This window comes from Aricia agestis, chromosome Z (assembly GCF_905147365.1).
Source record: "Aricia agestis chromosome Z, ilAriAges1.1, whole genome shotgun sequence".
In the NCBI taxonomy this organism is placed as follows: Eukaryota; Metazoa; Arthropoda; class Insecta; order Lepidoptera; family Lycaenidae; genus Aricia; species Aricia agestis.
In genome coordinates, this window is record NC_056428.1 from 5,600,081 (window position 1) to 5,618,879 (window position 18,799).

At 35.3% G+C, this 18,799-nt stretch overlaps 1 long non-coding RNA gene across 1 annotated transcript; it reads right to left on the reverse strand.

Annotated features, from left to right (window-relative positions):
• Window positions 1-700: 700 nt before the first annotated feature.
• On the reverse strand, window positions 701-16,457 carry LOC121738885. The gene is made up of 3 exons (XR_006037354.1): window positions 16,447-16,457; window positions 4,835-4,845; window positions 701-753 (listed from the first exon to the last, which is right to left on the reverse strand). It is a non-coding gene; the product is annotated as an uncharacterized LOC121738885 (long non-coding RNA).
• Window positions 16,458-18,799: the final 2,342 nt, after the last annotated feature.

Genomic DNA, 18,799 nt, shown 5'->3' on the forward strand with positions numbered 1-18,799 from the left:
TTGCTTGGCACGCTTTAAAACCAGTTTAATTGGGTTTATTAGAAAGCAAATATTGTACATATTATCCCATAATTTTTGGAGTTGCTGCAGTTTTTAATAGTCTGTTAATAAGACAGAGAAGCAAGATTTAACAGTAATTTTAAATAGATCAAAAGTGAGAAGAAAGGAATAAGAGAACGAAAATCCACTTTGACTATAAATTTTTACGAATTGCTATTAATTATTCTGAAAAGGACAATTCTAAAAACGGTAAAACCATAGAGTCAATTTGGGCTCTCAGAAAAATAGTGATTTTATGTGTTAAAGTGAATAATTTTCAGTAAGTTGCTTTCGCAACAATATGGTAACTATTATAATATATGATAATTATTCTGAAAAGGACAATTCTAAAAACGGTAAAACCATAGAGTCAATTTGGGCTCTCAGAAAAATAGTGATTTTATGTGTTAAAGTGAATAATTTTCAGTAAGTTGCTTTCGCAACAATATGGTAACTATTATAATATATGATAATTATTCTGAAAAGGACAATTCTAAAAACGGTAAAACCATAGAGTCAATTTGGGCTCTCAGAAAAATAGTGATTTTATGTGTTAAAGTGAATAATTTTCAGTAAGTTGCTTTCGCAACAATATGGTAACTATTATAATATATGATAATTATTCTGAAAAGGACAATTCTAAAAACAGTAAAACCATGGAGTCAATTTGGGCTCTCAGAAAAATAGTGATTTTATGTGTTAAAGTGAATAATTCTCAGTAAGTTGCTTTCGCAACAATATGGTAACTTGTTCGGTCACCGATTGTGCTACAACACATCGAAAAAACCCGGACAAATATTCATTTCACAGGTGAATTATCGACAGGACCCAATTTTAAGTTTATTTTTGCCAATTCCCTACGAGTTATTGGTATTGATTTTGATAATTCACTTCTATATATGTTTATTTATATGGAAAACGTAACTTGACTAGCCATGGTGCACAATTTAAGGATATTTTGTGTAAACAATTTTCATCTATTTTACACTAGGGCTGCATCAGGTTATCGATAAGTAGTATCGATATGAATATATTTTTTTAGTTATACTAATTATCTAGGAATGTTGACATGATAATTGATAACGTAACTGATCCGTACTTTATTATTAATTTATATTAATATACTTTCATACATAATTTATCGTTTGTAGAGTTCCGCACCCAAAGGGTAAAAACGGGACCCTACTACTAAGACTTTGTTGCCTGTCCGTCTGTCCGTCCGTCCGTCCGTCTGTCCATCTGTCCATCTGTCCGTCTGTCCGTCTGTCTGTCTCGGGTCTCCAGGCTGTATCTCGAGAACCGCTATAGTAATAGACTTCTGAAATTTCCACAGATGTAATGTCTTTCTACATACAAAATGGGTATGGCATATTCACTAGATCAGGTATCAGATCATTCCTTCAATAGAAGATCAGCTCGGTGTAGGGCATCGTCAGTAAATAAGCTAGATATTCTTCCACACATCATAAATATTTGTATGAATAAACGAACCGATTTGTTTGCCTTATATTGTACTATGCCATGAATCATAGTTATGGTTTTACAAAACAAAAATCGTTTAAAATTTTAGAAAAGTTTTTTAGTTTGACTGTTTTTATATTGTGTATCTGCATATTGATTTAAAATAAAAAAGGTATGATATAGTAGTAAGTAGCAATAACAGCCATTTTTTTGTTATAGATCAAGATAAAGCCTAGGCGCACTGTGTCATCCTACGTTTACAGAGACATTGTACCACCAGAGTTAGCCACAATATGTATACCGTCGTCATCGCATTCTACGTCCTCGCCAACGCTGCTACAACTGTCTTCACCATCGACCTCCTTTCAACTAGAATTTATATCAAAAGAAAAGAAGCTTATATCTAAATGCACTAAGTTACAGGATAAAATAAGTAAATTTAAAGCTAAATTCACTGTAGGAACACCAGAAATAAGCACAAGCTAGATTTGCCGGTGATCAGACTTAGTAAAGTCAGTAAATCTTTTAGATGTCAATGTAAGTAAATTAAAAGCTAAAAGTGACATTCACTGTAGGAACACCAGAAATAAGCGCAAGCTAGATTTGCCGGTGATCAGACTTAGTAAAGTCAGTAAATCTTTTACGGGTCAATATATACGCCTTTACGATAACATCCCAGAAAACGTTCAAAATCTTTCCATTAATAAATTTACAAAAGTAGTCATAGAAAGTTTGTGTGCCAAATCCTATAGTTATCCTAAAAGGTCAATGATTTTATAAAGTATAACGATGGCACATTTTTGGAGTAGGTAGGATACTAATTAAAAGTCGCTTACATGACTGTAGTCTGTACGTGACTTCTAAGAAATAGCAGCTGCTATTTCAGGGGTAGAGCCGTGAAAGACAGACTGATAGACAGACAGAGTTACTTTCACATTTATAATATTAGCATGAATAAATAAATGAGTTATTTATAAGTATGTATATCTTTTGTTTTTTTGCTACAAAAATGTTTAATGATAAAAGTAATATTTTTCTCCAAAATTACAATATTATTATTATTCTATGCAGTTTTATTTTATCCTATTTTATTATTTTTATTACAATCTTACAATTATTATACCATGATCGGTATTTTGTCGAATTACAAGATGTATACAGTACATCACTAACACGCACACGTAAACATAACTGTATACACAGATCTAAATCAATTTTGGTTACGTTTGATAGCTCGGGATTGTTTCACTATTCCGATGGGTAATATTACCTTTATGCTCACTTTATGGGTAAAACACGCTTTTGATGATAAAAAATAAAGGCATTTTATTTCATTTTATTAAATATATTATTCTTCAATTAACTACTACTAAAGACAACAAAGGCTTTTAGTTGTTGTAGAGGCTCCTTCACTTATTAATTTAAGCAATATATTGGGTGTTAGTAAGTAAAATTTTTAGGGAAAAATTACGACATTTCTGTAGACAACCTTGGCTAAGCAAAACAAATTTGCTTAGCCAAGGTTGTCTACAGAAAGTAAGACTTATAATTTTATTTATTTATTAAATGTTTTATTTGGCTTAAGCTTCTTACAGACGAACGGCCCTTGTCCGATCCGTCGACTGGAGTGTAGTGTTGAAAACAAAGTTTTTTCATCATCATCTATTAATTATTATCTTTTTGTTAAGTTTCCAAAGTATATTTAGTGCTCAGAAGCGAGATTGACCATTTTTACAATATTCGATACGATATCGGACCGATAATAATGTCGGATAAAGGGTCGCTTAAGGTTACGACCGATAAATCAATACGTCTGATGCCGGATTGATCTGAGCGTATTTGACGAAACCATACGTTGGTATAGCTGAAACGTGTTCTCTCATAACAACTGCATGTCGGTCACTAATCAAATCCGACGGTCCTGTCACGGGTGACGGGCTGACGGACAAACAGTTCCAATCCCAGATTGTTCGATACCTATAAATCATCTGAGGCATGCAGACCGACAAACACTGTTACCAGAAGAAAAAGATGAAAGGACTTAAGAATTCTAGAATGAATTGCCTAGCGAAGAATATTGTAACGCCGTAAAATAAACCTATTTTGATACTTATAAATTAACTAGACGTTGTTTGCCTCGATGTCAACGAATTCTGAATTTGTTTGGCTGGATTTGTTTTGGCTACAGCTCTCGATTGCGCTGGATTCGTAGATTTATCTACTATAAAAGCTATTCTATTTCCTTTTTTGAGATAAAATGTGTTTTCACATATATGTAACAAATTTCAAAAAATAAAACTTCAGTGACTGACGGACTGACATACCCACTTTAAAATTTATTGTTCTGAAAGTAAATATTACTTTTAAGGCCACGCCTTAATAATTTGGCTGTAGCGGTGTGTATTGATTTTTCTTAGCAATGACTAAAGCTAAGAAATTAAAGTTCATTGTTAGTATTCATCATGTCTTTGTCTTTGAATTACCCATAGCATAATACGATTAGTCAACTTTTATAACACAGAATATTCAATCAAAAAGACATGTGTAAAAAAAGGCTTCTAATTTTGCTAACAGAGGAGAGTGATTTAAGCTTCCAAAATTTGTACACAGATTGGTTCAAGCATACACTTTAATTTGACCATTGCTTATATTAATGAAATATGTTTATGGTTTTTAAATTACACGACAAAACCATTTTGTCCCTTACGCCCTTTCCATTTTTTGTTTACTACGAGAGGCCGGGCCGGATCTAAAACATTTCCAACACGGTTTTTTAATTTAACGCGGCGTCACCTTAAGTAACTAGTTAAATAGCTAAGTAATTTAACGATTAGCAATTCATCAATTCATAGCCGAGGAAGATTGAAGTCGGAAACTCCCATCTTGTCTAATGGGGGTCAGAAATTGCTGTAATTGTCGATTTAACGTGGAAGTTTTGGCCCCATGAATCTTTGTTAATGGGTTTAACGAGATTGATTTGATGGCGAAGTTTCTGAATTCTGATGCTGACATGTTTGCTAGTAAATAATTTTATACTTTTTGTTGCATTTCACGCGATCAAATTATAATTCATTTATTCCATACTTCCATACTAATATTATAAATTCGAAAGAGTCCGTCCGCCTGCCTGTCCTTCTGTCTGTCTGTTTCACGCCCAAACTGCTGAACCGATTTAGCTGAAAATTGGTATGGATATACTTTGAGACTCGGGAAAGGACATAGGATACTTTTTATCCCGGAAAAATGTACGGTTCCCGTGCGATAAACGAATTTTGGCGCAACGGAATTTTCTTGTTTATATTATTATTTTCATCCATGAAAGCTGTTCACAAACATTTGAAATACCTACTTATACTTACTTAATGAAAGTATGGATAAGTTACAGAGCAGCAAACATTTTTCTACTTTCACTAACTTAGCATATTTCTCTCAAATTGGAAAAATCTAGGACTTAAAAAGCGCTAGATACTAGATACACAGAATCTTAAAGTAAGAAAGGTTTAGATCGAAAGTGAAGTAATCAGAAGAATAATTATTCTGATTAATTTCGTTGTGGGTCCCAAATCAGCTTAAGAATGACCCTGAGATCATAACGAAGGAATTTCGTGCTTCGATACCGCTGTCAGGCTGCGTTTCCACCAGAGAGAAAGCGAAGCTAAGCTGCGTTGCAAGGATTGTGTTTTTAAAAACCTACTAGCTGTGACGACAAACATTGTTTTGCCATAAAATGATTTTCCCTGTTTTCTTGCTTTTCTCTTGAAGAATTTTCGGATTTTTTTTTCTATAGACCTCACGGAGCCCGACACCTTTCCAACGAATGCAAATCCATGGAAATCGGTTCGTGCGTTCTGGAGTTATAGCGTCAGGAAAGAAAACCCGACTTATTTTTATATATTAGTTAGAAACGCTTCATTTGTAAAACACATTCCTCGCAACACAGCTTAGCTCATCTCCGGTGGACCGTGGAAACCCACCTTTATCCTGGCGACTGAGGAGATACAGTGGATGTGTGGTGGGCCAAACCTGTTGAACTGATATGAAATAAAAACACGTTCTAAATTGACCAGCGAAATTCATTGTTATTTGCACCCTTTATCTAATTATGTAAAACACGAAGACTATGTTTAAAACAATGGTAGAATTACAAAATCCCAACCGAAAACGGTGAAAATTTTAAGATCATATCCAATGAATATTAATGGAAATGAAATTTATTTAAAGCCCCCAGCCCGAAGTTATTTACAAGGTAAACAGTTTATAAGTGTTCGGTGAATAGTTTATGATGTACAAAGCCCGTTTCAACTTATTCGTATAATTAACATGGCTCAAAGTTCATAATAGTATTGGTATTTCGAATAAATTGAGCAAGTTTGGTTAAACAATGTTAATGAAAGGTACTTTCGACACATCGTAATACAATACTATGGAAGTCTATATGCGAGTCAAAAATGGTTCCCCTATAAGCCCACCAAGGAAGGCACCATGGCGTAATTTTATACCGTACTCGGCAAAACATGGCGGTAGCGGTCATTGACTCCCTGTTAAAAGCTTGTCATTATCTATATAAACCGTGATTGACAATGAAGTGTCAGATGTTGTCAATCGCGGCTTTATATAGAAAACGAGCTTTTACCCGCGGCTTCGCTCGCGTTAAGAAGTATTATTATATACAAACTTTCATCCCCTATTTTAACCCCTTGGAGGTGGAATTGATCAAAATCCTTTCTTAGCGAATGCCTACGTCATAATATCTACCTGCATGCCAAATTCCAGCCCGATCGGTCCAGTGGTTTAGGCTGTGCGTTGATAGATCACCGTGTCATGTATTATATTATGTTAAAAAGAATATATATCAATTCACGAAAAAATGTGACACCCATGGGAGAAATACTCGTAATAAACATAAGCTTGAAATTCCGGTGACTAGACTTACTAAAGTCAAAAATTCTCTTAAAGGTCCAGAAATCGTTCAAAATCTCTCAATTAATAGATTTAAAAAAGTTGTTAAAGAACGTTTGTATACCAAAGCGTACTATAAAGTTACTGATTTCATGAATGATAGTACACCATGGGAATAAGGTCGCCCCTTGCAGAGCTGTTTCTATATAATATTATGTATAATAATTGTACACTCGTTCTATTTTATTTAGTCACACTGCTGTTATTTTATAATATATTTTTTGTAATTTTCCATCTTTTTAGAAAAAGATGGCCCCGTGCGAGTTTCTTATGCCGGTTCTTCTCGCCGGGTTAGTTCCCGAACCGGTGGTAGGTATCTGTGTAGCCCCGACGTTCAGAGAATATTTGAAAAAATTTATTCTGAATAAAAAATTTTGAGTTTGAGTTTGAGTTTGTCAGTCACCTTTGAGTTTTATATATATAGATGTCAATTTTTTTGACAGGGTCAATGACCGCTACCGCCATGTTTCGCCGAGTACAGTATAGTTATTTATCATACTCGGGTCAGTTATAGCAGTGGCTTGAGTAATTTTTGAACGGCCCAATGTATGAACATTATCGTTCCATAGGATGGTATTTCGTTTAGTCTGCATGGGTATTAACTATTAAATTGAATGTTTTGAAAATAAATGTAATTATGATAATTCTTTAAGTCCCATAAGAGCACCGGTGATCGTGACAACAATAGAATACAATAGCATTTCCTGGAAACTGTGATCGAAGTATTAATATCTATGGACGCTTCACACCACGTCAGTCTGGCCCCGTGGTAAGTACCTACCATACCATACAACGGAAATATATTTAATACTTTCATACTATACATATATTTAAGATTTTTCTTACATTATACACATATTCAATACACATTCATAACCCAGGAACTTTGAAAACTTTTTGTTCCGTCGGCGGGATTCGAACCCGCGACCCCCGGCTTGAGCTACCAACAGCCCACTAACTGAGCCACAGAGGTCGTCATGTAATGATGATAGCTTTAACACTAGCACTGCGTAGCTGGCCTGGTTTCAATGAAACCGGCCATCGTCACCGAAACCGGTGTGGGGAGCTATTATTCTTCATGCCAAATTTCAGCAAAGTCGGTTCGGCAGTTTGGGCATGAAGAGGTAACAGACAGATAGACGGACAAACTTTTGCATTTATATTATACTATAGTATATAGCAGCGGTTTCCAAACTTGTTTTGTCTACTGCTCACTTTGAGAACAAATAATGTTTTAGCGTTGTTTCAATTTAAAATGCATTCAGATGAAATAAATCACCCCCTAAGCTTGTACACAACGCCCCCATTTTTTTCTGGCCACACGGCCCCAGCGCCCACAAGCGGGCATTATCGTCCACTTTGGGAAATAGTATGGATAGTATGGAAAACTGGTATATAGTATGGATTGCTGCTATACACAATATAAGATTATCCGTTTAAGTTTTTTACGAGAGGGAATATACTCATTCTTCATCACAGGTGGCACATGATTTTTAACAACAAAACTGAAACACTTTTTACCTGATACAAGAGCGTTTGATGGTCCTTTTCTTCTTTTAAAATGTTAAAGCTTGAAGTAATATCAACGCAGTTGCCGCTCGACGAGGTGATGAAAATCACTCAGAAGCGGCGTAAAATTGTTCACTTAGGTACAAATGCGTCAATGTCATGTAAAGCGCTCTATATACAGCAACTATCAGATTAAATAAAAATATATACTATCAGGGAACTTTATTCATAGGCTAGGCATTTGGTTATGCTTAGTCCATTTACATGACGTCTCGTCGGAAGTCGGTCAATATGTAACAAAACAAGTCATAATACTTTACTGTGTTTATGGGTCCCCTATATAGAGTTCACTGTAAAAAAGCACTAATGGCTATTTTACATTTGTATGGGAAAAGTCATGACGCTCGGGCGCTTACCCATTAGAAATGCATCTCACGGCATCTACGCGTCACATTGCAGTCTGACCTGACCCTAAAGGGCAAAGTTTTGAAACTGGCGATGCACGAACTTCGTCGATATAAGCTGGTAATCTCCATGTAAAAGTTAAGTCTAATTGATTCCACGTAAGCTCAAAAGTAGGAGATTTAGGGGATGGTAAATTACTAAATATAAGATATTATGAATATTAGAAGAATATTACCGGAGCAATTTCCTGTCAAGGATTGCTTTGGGAATTTCAAATAAATATAGATCAGAGGGAGACAAATGAAGACATAAAGTGGGTAACTAACAAAATTGGGTGGATCTCCGTGGTAACTAAAAAAATTTGAAAACTGTCTTTTTAGGGTTCCATACCCAAAGGGTAAAATCGGGACCCTATTACTAAGACCCATTATTGAATCAAGCAAGAAAATACTCAGAATATTACGTGCTAAATTACATTGTATCTCTAAGCTTAGTAGCATAATAACAATCATTATAAAATACAAGATTCAATTAACTCCGCAAACCCTTGTTTCTACGACGATAAAGGTAATTAGTTCATATTATTAAAATTATTACAAATCTTGAACGTCCGGCAAACATCTAATATTAGAAAATTTAATTTAATTTAAGAGCAAGATTTCGCAGTATCATTTTAATTAGAGATCGTAACAATGATTAAATTAATGTATTTAGTTGGTAATTGATTTTATGAATCTGGGCTAATAATACTCGTTATTCAGATGAGCCCTTGCCGTTATTTAAATGAGCCTGTCTTGCCTATTTCAGTTTTAATGCCTCTGTGATTTCGATTTCTATTCCAGTATGTGTCGATCTCTGTGGCTAAATGGTTGAACGACGAGCGTGTGGCGGCTGAAGCCCCGGGGTCGTGGGTAAAATTCCGCCGAAAGTTTTCAATGTTCCTGGGATGTGAATGTGTATTGTGTATGATATTATTATAATAAAAAATCCGGAATATTATGTTTCGTATAAAAGTACTAAATACATTTCTTTTGTCTGGTACCCGAAAAACAAGTCCGACCTTACCACGGGCCCAGACTAACGTGGTAGGAAGCGTCCATATTCCATATATACAAAAAGCTTCGGTTGACATCATTTTATAATTAAAATTATTATGGTGTAAAAATCCTACAAGAACCAACACCTAAGACCTCAAATGCAAGTAGAAGACTCTGTTTTATGGAGTCGTTACTTTTCATGACGACAAATAAAAAGGGAATAGGTCATAGAAACGATTGCCATTCAGAGAACGACTTCTATTCGATAATAAATGAAGATGATCTTGCTGCATGAAAAAGTTAAACATGTTCGGCTCTACAAGCAGTTATGGGACATATTTACCCGAAGCTATCCATCAAAGTTCGACCCAATATCCTCAATCTTGGCGATAAGACAAAATACTCTTCAGCATTTATGACACAGACGATATTATCTACGACGATACGATTTAGAAAAATAGCCTCGTATTTATAAAGCGATATCGTTTTACGTTCGTACCGGATCTTATATCACCATTAAAATGTTTTCGTCAAATTACGGGTTTATGTAGTCTTTGAATTTTTATTATAATGTATTTTGAAGGTGTAAGTATAGCAAAAAAATAAAGTGAAGGAAGAAATTACGAAAAAGAGACGAAATATTTACGAAACGAAATATTTTTACAAGCTTTTATTTAACTTGCTCTGTATGTATGTAAGTATGTATGTTCGGGTGAAATCTTGGAACTCAATTTGGAAGCAGATATATTTAACCGATTGAGCTGAAATTTTGCATACACGTTTAACGTTGTTAGTGGCGCACGAAAAGGAAGATCTTCCGACCGAGCGAGATAGCATGCTCGGTCAGGCCGAAGCCCACTGACGTCATTTCAGACGTTGTATATTATCTTGCCGTTCTCCGAACCTTCGATAGCGCGATGCAGGAATGTTAGGCGAATTATGGGTACCGCCACATCACTCCCCCCCGAAGACCTGTGGTATTCTTCGATGCGCTTGTGTTGTCAGGTGTGGGCCGAAGCTACGCGTGCAATGACCAGGAGAGGGACCCCGTGCTCTGCTTGCTGACCGGTCGTTGTAGCCTATGGCTGCCCCGTTCAAGCCAGACGAGGGTTCGACCGGCGCGGACCTCCAACGCGGCTTATGGTCGAGGCGGCCCGGTTATGCTTGATGTCTGCTGACGTGGTGCGGAGGGGCGGGGAGTGTTGATGATGATTGATGTCCAGAAGGATGCGTGTTCTTGTCGGTGGTCACCAATTTAACGTTGTTAGTGGCGCACGAAAAGGAAGATCTTCCGACCGAGCGAGATAGCATGCTCGGTCAGGCCGAAGCCCACTGACGTCATTTCAGACGTTGTATATTATCTTGCCGTTCTCCGAACCTTCGATAGCGCGATGCAGGAATGTTAGGCGAATTATGGGTACCGCCACACACGTTTAGTTTGGATGACAATACACGATATGGTATGTGGCATCACTCTAAATCCAATATGGCCGACAATCCAAGATGGCGAAATAGTTATTTTCAATGCAGTTCTACAATATGGATATTAAATGAAAGGGCTTTTTGAGAGTAACTCGAAAACGAATGTAATGTCATTCTACATAGGTTCAATATGGACGCTTATCCAAGATGGCGAAATAATTACTGTTTTTATGCAGTCGTACAATATGGATATTAAATGAAAGGGCTTTTTGAGAGTAACTCGAAAACGAATGTCAAGAGTCAAGTCGTGTCATGTCGTGTCGTGTCGTGTCGTGTCGTGACGTGAAGGTATGTGTCGTGATTTTACGTGACGTCACGTGAGTCGCGACGTGACGTGAAATAACGTGACGTGACTTTAAGTCAAATCCAGCCGGGTTTCAGAAAATGCCCGGTTGAAGCCGGTCACTTTTGTTAAATGAAATTTAACTTTTTAGTATATAAATATAATATATAATAATAAACGGAATAGAACAACTCGCTAAATATAGATTTTTCACTAGTCAAAGTCGAGTACGATTTCTTAAGGACTTAAGTTGATCAGATTTTAACAAATTCTTGAAACAAAACAAATTATGTACTATCAAACAGACTAAGAAGTCTAGCCAGAGATAACTAAAAACAAAAAATAAATTATAAACAAAAAACTTTTTGAAAAAAAGCTTTTATTTAAATAGTCTAAAAAGAATAAAATAAATTTCTACTTAAAAATTTTAACTTTTATGTTAAAATCCTCAATGTATTATACAATTTGCATGATAATAAAAGCTTGTCGCGCGATTTGTAAATAAACTACAAATGTAGATGTAGTACCAATATGACTGAGCAAATTGATATTATATTTTTATTTTAATAAATTTAGCAAGTACTGATAGATTGTTAAGTCTCTCGACAGTCGCGCGACAAGCTTTTATTAATATTATTCAAATTGTATAATACATTGAGGATTTTAACATAAAAGTTAACATTTTTAAGGAGAAATTTATTTTATTCTTAGACTATTTAAATAAAAGCTTTTTTTTTTTAAGTTTTTTGTTTATAATTTATTTTTACATTTTACACCAAAATGGAAATTCATATTCTGCCATCAAAAAACCGTGATTGTTACAGACTGTAAACAATGAATGAAATCGAAAACAAATTGATACTTAATTTATTATCTTCTTTTCTTCACTATCTTGTACAAATATCACGATGACCCACAAAATCCCGAAAAAGTGCGTTGTAGGTAGTTCAGATATTGGGTAGTTATACTCGTCAACTAGACAAACATTACGAATAACCATCAAGTTACTTATAAATTGTAAAACTACAACAATGAAACCAAAATATTTCAGCACATATTGCTTTCAAGCTTAAATTACACCACGACTCTGACAGGTCGTTCGCAGATTTTTTAACGGACGACATTTTGATTTCCTCTGACGTACAGCCGATTTATTGCCATGCCACAATCTGTATCGAGCTGACGGCAGTCGGGAGCCATGTTCACAAATTCTGCCGGGCAATAGATCAAAACATTGATAAGCGAACGTTGTCTATTACGGCAGATACGAAGTTTGGACCAATAATCCAGGTCGTATACCATTTGGTAACTAACAAACCGATTCACCAAACATAAATATAGAAATAGATGAAGGATAAAAATGAGGATAAGGTAAATAAAAAAAGAAACAAAAAAGGGGAAGCAGGAATAGAATGCATGAAACATCTGACAAAATGATGGCTTATTCACTTACATATTGAAATAGAATTCATATCTCACAAAAGGATCCGCCCATCATACATCATCAGACAATTCCTAATCGAATACTGAATACCTGTCAGGAGCACCTCGAATGGGCAATTTATCACCTCGTATTGTGAACATTGAAAGGGGTGGAATTCGGGATAAACATTAGTGTGGAAATTAGGACCGGACCACATTAGGAGCGTTTCAGTGGACTTACTGATGTGAGCTAATCTACTTTTGTACGGTAAATTAAGGCTTTTGAAAGAGAATTTGACAGATTTGGTAAACGTGCTCGATGTGTTTTCCCGCTTTTTCGAATGTGACTTTAGTCTCACGCAGATTTGTTTTCAAAAAGGCAGCATATACCCTAGCAAGTTTTTAAGCTTTAAACATTTCCTGACCAGAGAATCACCAGACCCTAGAGAGGCAGAAGTGTAAAACATTTTTTCAGTTCAGTAACTGAGTTATTAATTAGTAAGTCTATGATTTAAGGTTCAAGTTTCTGTAAGTGCCTAAATTTAACAAAAAATTTGCTCCGCAAAAACATTCGTTAGCAGTAAGCACCCAAAACTGTTTTATCAGTACTTAAAGAAATACATAAACAAAACGTTAGGAAACCTTCTATAAGTTCTATTTTATTATAAACATAAGCAGTTGGTTTTCCAAAACTAATAAATAAATTTATTATTTTTGAGACCTAAATTATTTAATATTTCTCAAATAAGTGTAAGCATCAAATTCACACAACAGAATTATTTCCTCAGATCGAACGTTCAACGGTAGCAGATATAAGATGCAGCAATTGCAAGGAATGGTATTCCAGTGTCCGCCATATTTCAGTGCGCAGTGCGACGCCATTGAATGATGCTGTAATATCCGCCGAGGAATGGTCTTTGAATGTGTATGAATCTGCAATAAAATCTTGTATGAAATGTTAACCAGCTACGTGAACTTTATTGAGTTACTTCGAGATGCGTAGTTTGAGAAAAATATTTTTTATTGGTCCAAAGTAAACTTTAATTTATATTGGTCTTAACATAATCGATTTTTCCTATTCTTCCTTAATATTTTAGTTATATAAGCCCTATCTTGTCTCTTGTTGTAATATTATGCTCTTGATAATTTCATTTGAAAGAAACACATTTTTCCAATGAAGACATTTTCAAGGTATGTGACGTACCTGTCGTGGCTCGTTTTGGCATTTCATTCATAACAATTTCATAGTGGTATCTCCAACAATAAATTTTGACCGACATTACAGCTTGAGATTCATATAGAGTCTCCAGATCTAAAAGGATCGTGTGGCATTTGGAAGATATTTAATGAAGTCTTTGGTGAAAAGCCTTCAAATAAATGACACCAGGTGAAAATGAGATTTTGGCCTCAAACTGACGATGACGGAGACCGTCATTGTGACGATTTACAAGATGGCAGTCAGGCTTTGATAACACACAAAAAAGCCTGGCAGGGCTGTAAGAATACAAACTCGAAAACTCCGGTGCCAAGAACCTTTCGTGTACGTAAAAACACTTAAGTAATATATTTATGCAACGTCTACTGTATCTGCCCTGCTCATATACCAGTCTGTCAGTACCTGGGCGGATTTACTGTGGGCTGCTAATCACCAGCAAAAAATAACTGGTTTTTGTGCGCGGCCGGGTGTTGGAGGCGAGCCAACCGCGCACCGTAATGCCTCGTACACGAATGTAGATTGATCTACTGCACTGTTTTGAACTGTGGCAATTTGTTTTATGTATCAAGAGTTAGTATGAAATATTGGTGGTCATTGAAGAAATTCTTAGTTCGAGTTCGGTTAATTTTATATAGCAGCAATCTCAAACAGTATGGTCCATTCAGACTCTATAGTAAAAATTTCTATTTTTCTATTTTTATTGTGTGAATCGATTGTAATTAGAGCTTTAATGGAACGTAAGTCCATCCATTTTTAGGGTTCCGTAGCCAAATGGCAAAAAATGGATGGCTGTCTGTCTGTCTATCCATATGTCACAGCCACTTATCTCCGAAACTATAAGATCTATACTATTGAAACTTGGTAAGTAGATGTAGTCCATTTTTGTATCAAAATCTTAAAGCGGTTCTTTAAGATTTTGATACAAAAATGAAAAAATTATCAAAAATTTTAGGGGTGCCATAGATACAACTGAAACAAAAAAAAAACATCTAAGCTATGCGTGTGGGATATCTATGGATAGGTCTTCAAAAATTATATTAAGGTTTCTCATATCATTTTTTTCTAACCTGAATAGTTTGCGAGAGAGACTCTTCCAAAGTGATAAAATGTGTGTCCCCCCTCTTACTTCTAAAAAGGGGCATGATAAGTCTAAAAAAATATATGATGTACATTACTATAAAAACTACCAACGAAAATTGGTTCGAGCGAGGTCTAGCCAGTAGTTTTTTTTATACGTCATAAATGGTAAACCAGCTTAATTTAACTTTCATTAAATCAACTGAAATATGAAAATAATTCAAAAACCTCTTAATTTCATAAAAACAAACCTTATTGCTGCTGCGGAACCCTGCAAGGGCGAGTCCAACTTGCACTTGGCCGGTTTTTTTGACAATTTTACCATGACGGTAAAATTGTCAAAAAAACCGGTTAGTTGTTGCGATTATGCTGAAATATAAATTACACAGTCGATAATAATTATAATAATTATTATAATCGTATGCACACGCAGATGTGACTCATAATAATATTACTTTTTTTCAGTACAATAATAATTGGAACAACGATGGTAGTTGAAAATATTATGTCAAAAATTGATGATTTATATGGACGTACCGTCAATGCACACACTTTGCATGCCCTGAAAACGAACACAACATGATATCGCACAGGCACTCATACATATATATACAGCCAATCATTCCGAGATACAAAATATAAGAATAGATGTCCTGTGGTAATACTGAATTTATTCACTTTGAATTGCAACCCAGATGAATGGTTTTAAGTAATAGCAAGAAATAATGTACAAAGTTAGTCATTGAGGATTTCGGCACAGACAAGTTGAATGAGACCCAAATTATGTCGCAGGCGGACCACTGATATGCAAAAACTAGATATGTCTTGTTGGATGTTACATTCTGCTTGATATCAAAATTTTTAAAGGTTTGTAATTGTTTTTTGTTACTTCTTCAGACAACAAGTAGGTACTGAACGGATTTTTATCAAAGACAAGGCAATAATTTAAGCATTGTATGAACACATATTGTTACATATTATGTAGAAAAAGTATAGTGTTAAAAACTAGTCACGAGTGCCAGAATACAATATATCAAAGAACGGACGGACTTAACGGACGTTGTTCATAGAGTCCACATCCTGAGGATGCTCCGGTGTTGGGGCGAAATGCGCGTCGAGGTTTTCAACCTGCATGGTGGTGAGGGGCCTTGCACGGATTTGCCAACATAGCTTGTGTGGTGGTGGTGTTTGCAAGTTCTTGCATGCGAGTGTACGTATAGGCAGTGTGGGAGGAGGGAGGTGCTGTACGCATGCCTATGCGTACACTCACTCATTTACTTAAAGGTGGAAGTTGTTTTCGCGGAATATTGCTAAAAATAATAACAAACTAAATTTAAACTATGGATTTCCGCAAAGTAACGCCTGCTTCCATTAACTATATAACAAAGATCTTACACATACTTATTTAAACAGCTATATCTAATAATAATTATTATAACTTGAAAGTTGCAGTGGTTAGAATCTAAGGTAGGCCGATTCCCGTTAAAATGCAATGAAGTAAATTGCTAAAATGTTAAACTATCTTGTGTTCCCGAAAAGAAAATTCAATTCGTGACTGTTCTAGAAAACGTTGTATCAATTATTTCTATGAGTTGGATATTATATTAAAAAAGTTTGCAGTGTTGGAGCAGTGGACTACCGCGGGCATTTCACGTTCGCGACTGATGGGAAAACTTCCAACCTGTTTGTAGGCACATATTTGCTGGTAATTAACGAATACGTCCGTACACTGAAAGTATGAACATGAAAGAAGTAAACTTAATTTTGTAATTCGTTTGAACGAAGCAATTTTGTTACGTTACATTGCAGTACCGCAGCGTACGCAATAGAGGCTCCGACATACCACCAAACCAACAGTATGAACGAAAAAACAATGGACAGTGGACATACTGACAGACTTTAGTGACAAATTGGCGGATTTCCTTTAACTGTCTCTTTGTCTATTCTCCCGTAGAAAGAAACCGTTTCGTTGTTGACCATGCTAAGCCTGCTGATATGTGCATTCATAGGTCAATTATTATAGCGGACCTTTTTTATTTGGAGGAATACCGTTTAAAGATTAGCTGGGGTTGACAAAACACGAACAAATTACGTTATTTCAACATCTGCCTATGCATGACTTTCTCAGAAAATACATAATATTTCAGGATCTCGTGTTTTATCTTCCGTTTTATCAGAATTGGGAGCGTTATTTCGATCTGACAACTCAAGGCACTGAAGTATTAGGTCCTCATTTATTATTAAGTACCTTTAATCCAAGTCTACTATATAACTACATCAATTTTTATAATATTATGCATCTACGGGTCTTCCCTATATCCTCAAACCGAAACACCGTTGCTCAATTTCGAAATTGCCAATGACGACGCAAACTATAAAGGAGCTGCAGAAGCGAATATGCGTGAAGTTAGTATTAACAAGTTCCTATTTACGTTTCCTAATGCAGTAACAGAGAACGGACTATTGTTAATAGATTGTCGGTTGGAGTCTCGCCAGATCTCAAACTCTACTATTTGAACTCGATCCTGTTTCCACAAACTTCCAAGTTTAAAACTTTATGTAGATCCAGTCAGGTGCAATACTTCAGATATTGTAAGGGTTTCAAGATTCGGTTTTAGTTTAGGTTTGCCTGAAGCTTCTAGTACTGCCGGATGAATAATAAAGCGTCTCAGCATGGGACTAGAAATGAGCATGCAGGCATGTCTACAAGACTACATAAGGCCCAAAAATAAAACTAAAAAGTCTTGTAAAATGTCTAGTAAAAGACAGCATATTAATTTAGGTTAGTGTAACGTTATATTCCTTCTGTCACTGACATATTATTATCAGTATAATTTTAAGTTGCTTTGCATTTACGCCCATTTCACTATCATCTAAATATCACAGTTGTAGTCTTTAGTCACAAAACTGTCTTTGTCATTATAACAGTGAGATCATAATATTATTAACATTTTAGTCCTTATTAGTCCTTATTGAAAATGGTGTCTTAGTTTGTTTGATTCTGTAACTCCTATGAGGATCAACAGCATTAGCCAGTGCTACCAAAAAAGGATAAGTACCTATAACCTATATTACGAGAAAAGTCAAAAGCAAGCCGTTCAATCCACATCGGAAAATGGGATTTTTTTTTCATTTTCCGATTTGGATTAGTACCAAGTAATAATTAATACTAGAGATCGCCTAATGGTCGAAATTCGACCTTAGTTTCAACGACATTAAGACTACTACGGACTACCTATATTTTGTAAAAAATAATATTGACTTTATCATTTTTTTTTCAACTCTGGTCTTTGGGAGTTAGCTGATTTCAAACTGGCCGTGTAAGCATTGTGTAATAGTATCTTAGATTCAATAAAAAAAACTATAATCCATTATCAATTTGTCAACTTGTTGTCAACAGTCTTCAACCATAAATAAAAGAGTATAAATTCGTATGTATAGGCTCGTCACTCAAAAATCTGTCATTTTCCTAGGTGTGTGTTGTAGTGTGTGTAATGTTGTATTTGTTAAAAAAATGTATGATAAAAGCATAATTTCAAAATAATATTAGCTCGATGCACTCCTTCACCATATAAACTATAACTGTGCAAAATTTCATGCATCTACGTTACCCCATTTTTCGAAAAAATGGTTACAAAGTTTTTCGTTTGCGTATTAATATTATGATTATAAATATATATATTATTAATTAATTTTAGCTTCATCGCATGACATCGCCATTATCACTTGTCAGGCGTGTCACAAGCACGACCTGCTTATGTAACTGCATTCAAAATGTAATTTACTAATTGAAAGTGTTTTGTTTTTACATGGGCGTTAATGCAGTGTTAAAATTGTTTTAGTTTTAGTATGTTCCTATGTAATAAATATTTCTATATTTTTTGTAAGGCTGCTTTCTTAAGCCTGAAA